This window comes from Penaeus chinensis, chromosome 41, assembly GCF_019202785.1.
Source record: "Penaeus chinensis breed Huanghai No. 1 chromosome 41, ASM1920278v2, whole genome shotgun sequence".
NCBI classification, from domain to species: domain Eukaryota; kingdom Metazoa; phylum Arthropoda; class Malacostraca; order Decapoda; family Penaeidae; genus Penaeus; species Penaeus chinensis.
This window is the reverse complement of record NC_061859.1, coordinates 1,731,471-1,743,970: the sequence shown is the minus strand read 5'-3', so window position 1 is coordinate 1,743,970 and position 12,500 is coordinate 1,731,471. Positions and strand designations below refer to the sequence as shown.

The 12,500-nt window shown below is 44.0% G+C and overlaps 1 protein-coding gene across 1 annotated transcript in view; it reads right to left on the bottom strand.

Moving 5' to 3' along the window:
* Positions 1-12,500, bottom strand: part of LOC125047509 (protein prickle-like) — a 384,484-nt gene that overhangs the window by 232,985 nt on the left and 138,999 nt on the right. The window lies entirely within an intron of this gene.

Sequence of the window (12,500 nt, the reverse complement as noted above, 5' to 3'; positions counted from 1 at the left end):
CTCGCCACGCCAGCGCCGACCGAATCGAGGCGCATGCTACTCTACAAACCACGTAAGACACACTCGAAAAAAAATAAATCCGACAGGCACTCTGGTTGAAGGAAGAAAGCACGCAAAGCCACTTATTTCTCCTCGCTCATCTTCACACACACAAAACACAATAAACCTCACACGTCACGTCACCAAGGTTCCAACACCCGCGCACATCAAACCCACACCTCACGCCACATCACATCACAACACGCCCACCAACACTGGCCCTCCCCTGGCACGTTGCACAAGGCCCCCGCGAGATCGGGTGTGAGTGTGAGCGAGAGAGACGGAGAGTGCAGGTCCCCCGGTATCCTCAGCGCGGTGGTCAACACAACACTACCACCTTGAGGGAGAGCAACACCTTCGCACACGGACGCACGGACGCACGGACACCCCCTCCCCCTTACCCCGCCCTCCTCTCCCCTCCCCTCCTACTGCGCCCCCCTCTCCCCTCTTCCCTACTCCGCCCCCCTCTCCCCTCTCCTCCCCGCCCCACACCTCAGCTCAATCCTCAAGTTGCCCGTTACTGATTCATTCTTCGTATTTCTGATTCCGTTTTTATATCCTTATTCGCTCTGTTTGTCTGTCTACTCCTTTCTCCCTAGACACTGGGTCCTCATTGTCTTTTTTTTAACACTTCAATCGATTCCACAGCGCGTTTAATCAATGAGACGACCCCCCCCCCCCCCTTAGACTCACTCTTCCCTCAAAAGAAAAAGAAAAGAAAAAGAAAAAAGAAAAAAAGAAAGAAAGAAAGAAAAAAAAAACGCTCCCTCATACTAACAACTCGACAAAATTCCTCATCATCAACTTATATATAAAAAAAAACTCGTACACACTCATACCTCACAATCACAAACAGATACTCCTTCCCCCTCCTCTCCCCTCTCCTCCCACCTACCCACTTCTCCCTTCCCCTCCCCACCCAATTACCCACCCCCACCCCCCACCCAAGTACCCATGTATCCTTGCATAATTTGAACAAGAAATCGAGACATTTTGCACTCCGACAAGCGACCACCACCAGCGAGAAGTCCATCCTGGTTTTCTTCGTATTTTTCTCTCTTTTTAATTCGTTTTATCACAATGTTTCGACTCGGGGGAGCAGGTGACGGAGACTCTTGAGGAAAATTTGCATCGTCGGCTCTGGCTTCCCGTGGGTGATTTGTTGCTATTTTTAGCCTATTTTTTTTCCCCCTGAAGTTAATGTTACTGTTAGTCTTGTCTTTTATTTTATTGGTGTTGCCGATGTTTGTTTTGTTTTTCTTTTAATGTTCTAATTATCATTGCCAATCTTCTTATCACGGTCATTAGTGTCATTGGTATCATCATTACTATTTCTGTTATCTTTATTATCATTGTAATTATAATCATAATTCTCTGTAATTTCGTCATCATCATCATCATTACGTCACTATCTTTATCATTATCACCATTCTCACCCTCATCTATTTACAATCTTTTCAATTATAACTATCATCTGTATACCTCGGTGATGACTAACCTATGCACTATTTCCGCGTAACAAATCTACAACATATATTTTACATCGGGGTAAAATTTTAACAATATACATGTATATATTAATTATGTAAGATACGTAGGAAACCATCACATTTTTTTTTAAATGATGCCTTCAATATTTAATTCTTATATAACGAACGGCTGTATGTCAACGCACTTAAATATTTTTTATTATACTTACACTCATAACCTACACGTGGTTTAACGTTGCGTTCAATGTTTATACATGTTTATACGTTGTTTTGACGTTTAAACGTTATCCTTAATGTTTACGATTTGTTTGGACGTTTTCACTAGCGTCTGCGTCTCGTTTTCTAAGATCTCTAATCAGCAAAGAGGACCATTATGTCTTTTAGGTCGAATTACACCCTCTAATAGCGCGATTATCTATCCCGAAAAATTATGATTGCAATAACTATTAATACATAATGACCTAAACCTCAGTTTTTAGCAAATCGCATCGTTATCAGTTATCTTGATTTTCCCGAAAACAACAAACATAACAACAATAAAATAACACCAATACCGATACGACCAACGACCAAACTCAATGAATAACCACAACAAACTCTCAATAACTGCCTAAACTCCACCATTTTACAGAACACTACCAACCACTACACCCACCTCCTCGCGGTCTTTACACATGCGCATAAAAGCCCACCTCATAGACGCGACCCGTTACGCCAGACTTCAAAATTGTTCCACATATAGACTGTTCTGCAATTATGAACACGGGCCATGTCCAATCGACCCTTGCTTTACCTCTAGCATTAAGGTCGATTTGAAGAAATACGTCTTTCCGCCGGAAGTCCTGATTGATAGTACCGATAGACAGGCCTTTTTTTTAACCTATGGATATTTTCCTGTATATCTAAACTAGAGTAACGTGACTTCTGAATAAAAATATGAGAATAGTATAATGAAGAACTTTGTTATGTGACAAGAAGTAAGATAAATCATTACTATTCATCAACTCTGACAAATAATTACCAAATGATATGATGATGACAATTACTATCGTTATCATAATCATTATCATTATAATCATTATCGTTATCACCATCATTAACGTTCTTCTCATAGTCACCATCACCATTACCATTACCATACAGCATATAAAAGGAAGAAACCAATTTCTTTACGCAACAAAACTAAAATAAAATAAATAAATAAATAAATAAATAATAAAATAATGAAAAATACTCATAAATCAGGTCTGATACCCTTGCCCCTTGCTGAAGGTGGGAGGAACCGGGAATAGGAGTGGGGGGGGAGGGGGGGGCGAAGGGTACAGGACCCGGGTATCGCTTACGAGAAATTTAAGACTTCCGACGAGCACAGGACACACATGGATTTCAATTCGCTCCCTTCTTCATTTTATTACTTTTCTTTTCTTCCTCCTCTTAATTATTTTCTCTCTTCTTCTTCTTCTTCTTCTTCTTCTTCTTCTTCTTTTCCTCCTTCTTCTTCTATTACCTCTCTTTTATCTACCTATTCTTTTTCCTCCTCTTTCTTCTTCTTCTTCTTCTTCTTCTTCTTCTTCTTCTTCTTCTTCTTCTTCTTCTTCTTCTTCTTCTTCTTCCACATCATTAAAGATAAACAAGTAAATACAAACGTTACAATACAATAATACACAATTACAGTACCAATCAAGCTCTACATAATTAGACAGCATCAATAAGTTGATATAAAAAAAACATAAATAAATAAGTAGATAAACAAATGAATAAATAAATGGATGAATAATATAGATAAGTAAAAAGATAGACAAAGACAGATAAATCAACAAATAAAATAACTAAACCACACAAAACATAAAAACAATAATAAATACTCAAAAAAACAAACAAACAAACAACCCCAATCTCTGAAGTGAAAAAAAAAAAAAAAAAAAAAAAAACGCACAGAAACATAGCGCCCTGTTGACTGTCCCCATACGTTGTTTTGACGTTTATGCTCGTTAACGTTTGTATGGCTTGCCTCGCTCGGACCGGACGCCTGACGGGGCCCTCGACGCTATCCTGTGACGCGGCGCAGGAACTCGTATTCTTGACCGATACGGCGATAAAAGCATTGGTATTTGTTTAATTATTTCTGTTTTTTTTTTTTTTTTTTTTTTTTTTTTTTTTTTTTTTTTTTTTTTTTTTAGGGGAGTTGGGAGAATGTTTGGGTGGAGTGGGTCGGGGGAGGGTGGTGGTGGTGCTGGGGGTGGGGGTGCTGGGGGTGGGGGTGATAATGGTGGTGGTGTGGTGGTGATGGTGGAGGTGGTGGGTGAAGGTGGACGTGGTGGTGACAGTGGTGTGGTATTGGAGGTGGTGGTGATGGTGATTGGTGGTGATGGGGTGGTGGTGATGAAGATGGGGTGGTGGTGGTGGTGGTGGTGGTGGTGGTGGTGATGATGATGCGGTGATGATGGTGATGATGACGATGACGATGACGATGACGATGATCCGGACCCCCGATCCGACCGCCTTCCTCCCCCGCCCCTCCCCCCCGCCTCCCATTCCCCTACGAACCTCCAAACTTGGCCCTAAATAATATTACACAAATAACGACAATAAACGCCGGAATGATAAATCCTAACCAGTATAACGGAGACAAAAGACGGAGCATATGGAGAGCGGGGGACGAAACCAATGGAATGGAAAGTCGATTCTAACTTGAAGAATCGGATCATTTTTATCATATTTTGTCGATAGAGTAAATAATGTAAATAGTGTCATGTCATTTATACCTGTTGCGAGCTGCGGTGTAATTGCGTGATGATTAAAGGTCCACATTCGTTGTATTTACGATTATTAAAGAGTATATCCCACGCTGAAAATTAATGATTCGTTAATTTTATGTAAGACCCGATTGCATAACATGGAGATATAGGGTAGGAACGAAAGACACAGACAAAAGAGATGAAGAAAAAAGAAAAGAAAGAACGAAAAAGAAAACCAAAAAAAAAGGAAAAAGAGGATAACTTAAAAGAAGAAAAAAAAAGACAAACAAGTCAAAAGATGAAACACAAGAGGAAGAAGACGAAGATTTTACTCACGTATCCACTCGAAAAAAAACATACACCTATATTTTTATTTTTCAAATATCTAAACATCAATATATTTTCGTAGCGACCCGGGCGGCGTAGAGTACAAAGCCGGACGACGTGACTTCCTTAGAATAGACTCGTTAAAGAAAGAAAAAAAAAAGAGAAAAAAAAAAGAAAAAGAAAAAAAAAAAAGGTGACGAACATCGGCAACCGAAGCGGATGGCGGAGGAAGAGGGGAAGTGGAGAATGAGAGGGAGAATAGAAGAAGATACAGAAGAAGAATTGAAGAAAAGAAGAAGTAGAAGAAATAGAAGAAGAAGAAGAAAAAGAAGGAGAAGAAGATGAAGAAGAAGAAGAAGGGAGAAGAAAAAGGAAGAAAGAGAAAAAAGGAGAAGAAAAAGGAAGGAAGAAAGAGAAGAAGGAGTAGGAAGAAGAAAAAGGAAGGGAGAAGAAAAAGGAAGGAAGAAAGAGAAGGAGAAGAAGGAAGGGAGAAGAAAAAGGAAGGAAGAAAGAAAAAGAAGGAAGAGGAAGGTCGGGAGGATGAAGAGTAGCCTAGTACTTTAGGCATATCTGTCACTACTTCCTCCTTCCTTCCCTCCTCTCCCCCCCCCTCCCCCCCATCACCAGCATGTGCACCCAAGCCTCCCTTCCTTCCTTCCTTCCTCACCCCCCCTCCTCCCTTTCTTACCCCTACTCCTCTCTTCAACTCGCCCCCCCCCTCATTCCTACCCCTTTACCCCCCCCCCCCCCATCACCTCTTCCTCTTCCGTTTCCTTTTAGCGCCGCAGGTGGATGCTTTTGATTTCCCTTCCCTTTCCTCTTCCTTATCTCTCTCCTTTTCTTGAATTTTTTCTTCCTCTTCCTTCGTTTCTCTTCATTTTTTCTCTCCCTTTTCTTTCATTTTCCCTTCCTTTTCCTTATCTCTCTCCTTTTCTTTAATTTTCCCTTCCTCTTCCTTTGTTTCTCTTTATCATTTCTCTCCTTTTCTTTCATTTTTCCTTCCTCTTCCTTCGTCCTTCTCTTTATCTCTCTCCTTTTCTGTAATTTTCCCTTCCTCTTCCTTATATATCTCCTTTTCTTTCATTTTCCTTTCCTCTTCCTTCGTTCTTCTTATCCATTTCTTTTTATTTTCCCTTTCGTTCGTTCTTCTTATCTCTCGCCTTTTCCTTCATACTTCTACTCATCTCTTTCCTTTCCTTTTCTTTTCCTCTTCCTTCGTTCGTCTCCTTATCTCTTTCCTTTGCTTTTCCTTATCCTTCGTTTCTCTTACCTATTTTTTCTTTTTACTTCTTCTTTCTTGTTATTTCCTACTTTTCTCGTTCGTTCCTCCTTTTCACTCTTCCATTCAGTGGACATGGCGAAAGAAAGAGAAAGATAGAGAAAGAGAATTAGAAACAGACAGACAGATAGATGGATAGATGGATAGACAGATTGATAAAGAGAGAGAAGAGGAGAGGAGAGGAGAGAAAAGGAGAGAAGAGAAGAGGAGAGGAAACGAGAGAAGAGAAGAGGAGGGGAGAGGAAACGAGAGAAGGGAAGAGAAGAAAACAGAAAAGGAGAGGAGGGAAGAGGAGAGGAAACGAGAGAAGAGAAGAGGAGAGGAGAGGAGAGAAGAGGAGAGAAGGAAAGAGAAGAAAATAGAAAAGGAGAGGAAGAGGCGAGTCTACGAGACAGAATTGTAAAACGGTAATGAGAAGAAAGAAAAAAAAAGTTCCCGTCTGTCTTGTGTGTTTATTTCTCTGCTCTCGTTTCACTTTCTCTCTCCTTCTTCCTGTTTCTCTTCCTCGCTTTTCTTCCTTCCTTCCTCTCTTCCCGCCTTCCCTCCTTCTCCGCCGGTCCCCTCTTCTCCCTTCTCCCTCCTTCTTCCTTCCTCCTTCTCCGTTCTTCTCCATTCTTACAATCTTCCCCAATCTTCCCCATTCCAATCCCCTACTCACCCCCCCCCCTTTCAACGGCCTCCCCTACACCACCCTCTGCCATGTCTTCCTTTCTCCCTCCCCCCTTCCCCCTCCCCTCCCCTCCTTCCTCACCCTCTCTTACCCTCTTCCGCACACAAACCCCCCTTACTCTTCCCCCTACTCCTCCCCAACTCCCCTCCCCCCTACTCACCCTACATCTCCTCCCCCACCCCCTCCTCCCCCCTACTCCTTTCTCCCTCCCCCCTTCCCCCTCCCCTCCCCTCCTTCCTCACCCTCTCTTACCCTCTTCCGCACACAAACCCCCCTTACTCTTCCCCCTACTCCTCCCCAACTCCCCTCCCCCCTACTCAGCCTACATCTCCTCCCCCACCCCCTCCTCCCCCCTACTCCTTTCTCCCTCCCCCCTTCCCCCTCCCCTCCCCTCCTTCCTCACCCTCTCTTACCCTCTTCCGCACACAAACCCCCCTTACTCTTCCCCCTACTCCTCCCCAACTCCCCTCCCCCCTACTCACCCTACATCTCCTCCCCCACCCCCTCCTCCCCCCTACTCCTTTCTCCCTCCCCCCTTCCCCCTCCCCTCCCCTCCTTCCTCACCCTCTCTTACCCTCTTCCGCACACAAACCCCCCTTACTCTTCCCCCTACTCCTCCCCAACTCCCCTCCCCCCTACTCACCCTACATCTCCTCCCCCACCCCCTCCTCCCCCCTACTCCTTTCTCCCTCCCCCCTTCCCCCTCCCCTCCCCTCCTTCCTCACCCTCTCTTACCCTCTTCCGCACACAAACCCCCCTTACTCTTCCCCCTACTCCTCCCCAACTCCCCTCCCCCCTACTCAGCCTACATCTCCTCCCCCACCCCCTCCTCCCCCCTACTCCTTTCTCCCTCCCCCCTTCCCCCTCCCCTCCCCTCCTTCCTCACCCTCTCTTACCCTCTTCCGCACACAAACCCCCCTTACTCTTCCCCCTACTCCTCCCCAACTCCCCTCCCCCCTACTCACCCTACATCTCCTCCCCCACCCCCTCCTCCCCCCTACTCCTTTCTCCCTCCCCCCTTCCCCCTCCCCTCCCCTCCTTCCTCACCCTCTCTTACCCTCTTCCGCACACAAACCCCCCTTACTCTTCCCCCTACTCCTCCCCAACTCCCCTCCCCCCTACTCACCCTACATCTCCTCCCCCACCCCCTCCTCCCCCCTACTCCTTTCTCCCTCCCCCCTTCCCCCTCCCCTCCCCTCCTTCCTCACCCTCTCTTACCCTCTTCCGCACACAAACCCCCCTTACTCTTCCCCCTACTCCTCCCCAACTCCCCTCCCCCCTACTCACCCTACATCTCCTCCCCCACCCCCTCCTCCCCCCCCACCTCTCTTCCCCCCCTCCTCCCACCCACTCCAAACCTCCCCCCACCCCCTCCTCCCCCCTACTCACCCCCACCACTCCTCCCCCTTCCAAACCTCCTCTCTCCCCCCACCCCCTCCTCCCTCCCCGTGAACATCGCCCGGTTCGCGTGAGGTTCTGCGCTCGTGTTCCGGCCGCGGCCCGGGTCATTACCAGCCGACATGACTGGCGAAAATATTTACGGGCTTTTTTTTCGAGGCTGTGCGGCCGCCATTGACACACAGCTCCCCCTCCCACACCCCCACCCTTACCCCCACCCCGCCTCTTCCTTCCACCCCGATGTCTAATAACGACTGTTTTGGTAATAAATAGAATAAATAAAAAAAGTAAAATAACAAAATAAATAAAAGTAAATAAATACATGAATAAAAAAATACACAAAAACGAAATAAAAGCATAAATAACATTTATAAATAATGACTATAGTACGTATATCAACCTGAGGTGATAATGTTTGCGGCGACGTGAAACTCTCGGATCAGATTCGTGAATCAACGAGCGAACGAGTGAATCAACGTGCCAACGAGCGAACGAGCGAATCAACGTGCCAACGAGCGAACGAGTGAATCAACGTGCCAACGAGCGAACGAGTGAATCAACGTGCCAACGAGCGAACGAGTGAATCAACGAGCGAACGAGCGAACGAGTGAATCAACGAGCGAACGAGCGAATCAACGAGCCAACGAGCGAACGAGTGAACCAACATCACTAAGCTGTTAGTGTTGAGCAGGTCATAATTGAGATATCTAAAGAATTCTCTGTAACAATTTTGTCAGGTTATGGAAAAAGAATTTATAAAAAAAATACACTTTTCTCTCAGTTTCTGGAGTGAACTTGAGCAGAAAAGGCTATTAATATAAGTATTTTTCGAAATCTGCAACAATCTTGGTAAGTGTAAAAACAAACACCCATTTATAGTTGCTGATGTGGATTAGTAAATAAATAAATATATATATATATACACACACATATATATGTGTGTGTGTGTGTGTGTGTGTGTGTGTGTGTGTGTGTGTGAGTGAGTGAGTGAGTGAGTGAGTGAGTGAGTGAGTGAGTGAGTGAGTGAGTGAGTGAGTGAGTGAGTGTGTGTGTGCGTGTGTGTACATATACACACATGTATATGTATATATATATATATATTTATGTATATATATATGTGTGTATATTTGTATACACACAAAAATATAATTGAAGGTATTTTTTAACCAGCTTGCTCCGAAGTAAAATAGGACTATAAGGTGTTAACTATTTTTATTAATGTAACAATGTGGGTATAAGAATTGTATGAAAAAATATAATACCATCTTTACAGATGCTGTAAAATATCTTGACGGCCGAAGCAAAATAAATGCAATGAAACATCTTTATAAATCTAAAATAACTTTGGCAAGAGAAGACAAAGCAGACCACACTAAAAGAAATCAACCATGAAATCAAAGTTACGTAACACCTCTCTCTCTCTCTCTCTCTCTCTGTCTCTCTCTCTCTCTGTCTCTCTGTCTCTCTCTCTCTCTCTCTCTCTCTCTCTCTCTCTCTCTCTCTCTCTCTCTCTCTCTCTCCCTCTCTCTCTCTCTCTCTCTCTCTCTCTCTCTCTATCTCTATCTCTCTCTCTGTCTCTCTCTCTCTCTGTCTCTCTCTCTCTCTGTCTCTCTCTCTCTCTCTCTCTCTTTCTCTCTCTCTCTCTCTCTCTCTCTCTCTCTCTCTCTCTCTCTCTCTCTCTCTCTCTCTCTCTCTCTCTCTCTCCCTCTCTCCCTCCCTCGCTCTCTCTCTCAAAAAATATATATATATATAAATCATTAAATAAATAAATAAAAAAACAAAAATGTACACTCACGAGATTCCAGAAGAGAAACATTCACTTGACACAAGATATCGAGAGCACACACGCCGTGCAAGGCAACCAAGTGTATTTGCAATCCCCTCCTTCAGTTCGACTAACACTTCACCTCCGCCTTCGAATATATAACAAACCTCTCCATTACGCAAGGGGGCGATCGCGCACTCCATTCTTCTTCAACTTACCGTTATAACAAACACAGACACATGTACATTCAAACACATATGTGATTACGCTTAAGATTACACTATGCGCGCTCTCAAACATACAGACACACGCACACACACACACACACACGTAGACACACACACACATACATACATACACACACACACACACACACACACACACACACACAGACAGACACACACACAAACACACACACACACACACACACACACACACACTCACACGCGCGCGCGCGCACGCACACGCACCTATACACACACATACACACACACACACACACACACACACACACACACACACACACGCACGCACGCACCTATACATACACATACACACAGACACAGACACAGACACACACATCCAAAACCCACCCCCACCCCCACCCCCACCCCACTCCATACACCCAACGCCTAAAATCTCGAGCGGGACCCCCCCCCCCCGGCCCCCCTTAAAACGCAGCACAAACGAGGTATGGGCGACCCTAAAGAGGCGGCGCAGACGACCCTAAAGAGGCCCTAAGTACGGGTCTTCAGAGCCCGAGGCGGCAGCGTAAGTCACACTCTCCGCAAGTCATGTATTTCGCAGGACATGCACATCGTAAGTCATAAACATTCTAAGTCATATAGAACGTAAAACATGCATATTCGCAAGTCACATGCGTCGTAAGTCAAATGTATCTAAAACCATACACATCGTCAGTCACACATATCATAAGTTATACATTTCGTTAGTCATGAACATCACACGCCAGACACATCACAAACCATACATTTCGTAAACCAAATACACAGCAAATCCTATAATTCCGTAGGTCATGACCACCCTAAATCACACAGACCGTAAGTCATATTTTCAGTAAGTCATGCACTCCGTACCTCGCATTTAAACCCATTCGCCACGTAAATCAAACACGTCGTAAGTCATACAGATATAAGTCGTAAGTCACGGCGCTTGGACGTGAACGACAGTATGGCATGGCGCGGTGTGGCCAGCCTGCCCGCAATAACAGGCTATAAAATCCCTCTTGATTACTACCGATGTCCTGTAAGTGTCCGGTAAGTGTCCGTAAGTATCCATACGTATCCGCAAAAAGGAAAATGTCTCCCATTCACCCTGTCTTCCACTTTTTTTTTTTAGTAATTACAGTCATAACCTTTCGGTATTAGTATTTTTATTACTTTATGACTTTATTATCACTTTTATTTCCTTTTCTCATTCTATGTTTCAGTATTTGGGTAAGTAATGCCAAATATACCAAGATATAAGATGACAGTGATATACAGCATCATCATATCAATAGGCATATTAATAATAATACTAACACTGGTAGTCCAAATACTAATATTAACATTAGCACTAACACTAACACTGAAAATAACAATAATAATATCAACAGCAATAACAAGACTAATTACAACACTAATAACAATATTTTCATAATGATATATGATAATAACAATAATAACCTTATCAAAAATACTCCAAAACATAAAATCAACAACGATGTCCCTCACCCTTTCAGATAATGATAACAATTTGCAACGATATTCGACTCCTCTGGCCTTCCCCTGATAAGACATTGTGTGCATAATTAATTGGCTGGCTAATGACCCTTCCCCCGTCTATTTCTGCCACGATCATTCCATTATTCTTGACAGGAAGACGAGGGAATGCCTAAAATCTCGAGCGGGACCCCCCCCCCCCCCGGCCCCCCTTAAAACGCAGCACAAACGAGGTATGGGCGACCCTAAAGAGGCGGCGCAGACGACCCTAAAGAGGCCCTAAGTACGGGTCTTCAGAGCCCGAGGCGGCAGCGTAAGTCACACTCTCCGCAAGTCATGTATTTCGCAGGACATGCACATCGTAAGTCATAAACATTCTAAGTCATATAGAACGTAAAACATGCATATTCGCAAGTCACATGCGTCGTAAGTCAAATGTATCTAAAACCATACACATCGTCAGTCACACATATCATAAGTTATACATTTCGTTAGTCATGAACATCACACGCCAGACACATCACAAACCATACATTTCGTAAACCAAATACACAGCAAATCCTATAATTCCGTAGGTCATGACCACCCTAAATCACACAGACCGTAAGTCATATTTTCAGTAAGTCATGCACTCCGTACCTCGCATTTAAACCCATTCGCCACGTAAATCAAACACGTCGTAAGTCATACAGATATAAGTCGTAAGTCACGGCGCTTGGACGTGAACGACAGTATGGCATGGCGCGGTGTGGCCAGCCTGCCCGCAATAACAGGCTATAAAATCCCTCTTGATTACTACCGATGTCCTGTAAGTGTCCGGTAAGTGTCCGTAAGTATCCATACGTATCCGCAAAAAGGAAAATGTCTCCCATTCACCCTGTCTTCCACTTTTTTTTTTTAGTAATTACAGTCATAACCTTTCGGTATTAGTATTTTTATTACTTTATGACTTTATTATCACTTTTATTTCCTTTTCTCATTCTATGTTTCAGTATTTGGGTAAGTAATGCCAAATATACCAAGATATAAGATGACAGTGATATACAGCATCATCATATCAATAGGCATAT